Consider the following 1742-nt stretch of genomic DNA (forward strand, 5'->3'; position numbering starts at 1 on the left):
AGTGTCACAGCCTTTATGTCACGTGACCGAAAAGGAACTTTGCATACCCATAAGTCCGTGTCACTAGTGCGACCCGCTTTTGTTTCGATTATCTCAAGAAGTGTTTTGTCAATGTACCGGATTACAAGGTTTCTCACGAGTTGGTTATATTTTGAAGGATTATCAATGATAGACTTAGAAGAGTAAATCACCCTAACATTCTGTGGATAGCTGTTTCTGGGGGCCATAGTGAGTCTTTGAAAGACGTAAACTCTGGTTTCTCTCCAGACCGAATAAATCTGTCGCCTTTTACTAAAGATTTCCGTGGAGAGTTACAGTTAAGTGTTTCACTCAATTTTTGAAAGCCCTGCTGCTGCAGGGTTACCCCATAAATGGTTAAAAAAAGGAAAACTGTATCTTGCTACTGTTACGTTTGTACTGTTCTATCTCGAAGCAGATCAGGGAAACGATTTTTACTGACGCGCTTAACTTACAGTATACTCATGTAACAAGAACGCATACGACTCAAACATCGCTCTATGAAAGGCTTCACTCCTCTATACGAGCAGCGCCATAGAACAAAAGATAAAGAAGGATCAATTGGTAAATAAAACCCATAACTTTTCAATCTGGGGTTTATTTCAAGATCAGTCTCATGATTATTGAGATTTGATTGAAATCGCCTCTTTGATTCAAATTCTAAAGGGGCATTACCGTTCGCATCAGAGGGTTAAAAATTCAACTTTAAAAAGTCAAGAATTGCCCATCTAACAGTCCTATTTTTAGGATATGAATTATCAAGTGAAGGCAAAAGCCTGGCAGACAACTTCCTAGAGAAGTGTGCAGTACTCCAAGCACCAAAAGCGCCGAAAAATTTACAATCAATACTAGGTTTCCTGAATTTCGGAAGAACATACATTCTAAATTATGCAGAGAGGGTTAAACCTCTCTATGAATTAATAAAACCTGATTTCAAACCAATAAATTGGACTCAGAAACACACAGAAATTTTAAGATCACTACAAACAGACATGTTAGCTAAAACAAAATTACAAACTCGCGACAACATACGCAACCTTGTAATCCGAGTCATTGCAGGAAGATGCGGATTCACATACCTGACCTCTAATGAGGGAGAAACGGTACCTATAGCTTACAAATCACATTTGTACACTCAAGCTGAAATGAAATTCAGTTCTACAGAAAAAATTCTGAGTGCGGTTCAAACTGCTGTAGCAAAAGAAAGAGCCCTAGCCCAAGGCAAGAGAATAACTGTTTATACAGCAGAATCAGCCCTTGAGGCATTAACAAGTCCACGCAATCTGAATACAGTGGCATTAGATCCAAAATGGATACAATGGGAAAATTCTCTTGCTACAGAAGACGTGAAATACTAGTTTGACCCGAAACTGAAAAAACTAGATGATCTAGAATTTGAACAAGAATATCCTCTACCAATCGAAATTCTGCCTCTCGAACAATATACCTGCGTAATCTATATGGATAGATTCGCACAACACTACGATGTAGATAAAAAATCCTACAATGCAGCGTGCGCGATTGTCAAAGGTCGCTGGCGCTCTGGTAAATTCAGACCTATGAATACCAAAACTGAATCACTCAGAAACTGTTCAGCTGAACGAGCTGAAATAAGATCTTTAAAGATGGTGCTTGAAAATGCTGATCCCGAATTCCCTACACTAATAGTGTGCGATTCGCATTACTGCGTCAAGTCATACAACAGTGACATGCAGACATGGAGC

General features: G+C 39.1%; 1 non-coding gene across 1 annotated transcript; it reads left to right on the forward strand.

Moving 5' to 3' along the window:
• Positions 1-247: 247 nt before the first annotated feature.
• Positions 248-362, forward strand: LOC147660694 (U5 spliceosomal RNA). Its single transcript, XR_015306208.1, has one exon. It is a non-coding gene; the product is annotated as a U5 spliceosomal RNA (small nuclear RNA).
• The last annotated feature ends 1380 nt before the right edge of the window (positions 363-1742 follow it).

Source organism: Lissotriton vulgaris, unplaced genomic scaffold (genome assembly GCF_964263255.1).
Source record: "Lissotriton vulgaris unplaced genomic scaffold, aLisVul1.2 SCAFFOLD_763, whole genome shotgun sequence".
In the NCBI taxonomy this organism is placed as follows: domain Eukaryota; kingdom Metazoa; phylum Chordata; class Amphibia; order Caudata; family Salamandridae; genus Lissotriton; species Lissotriton vulgaris.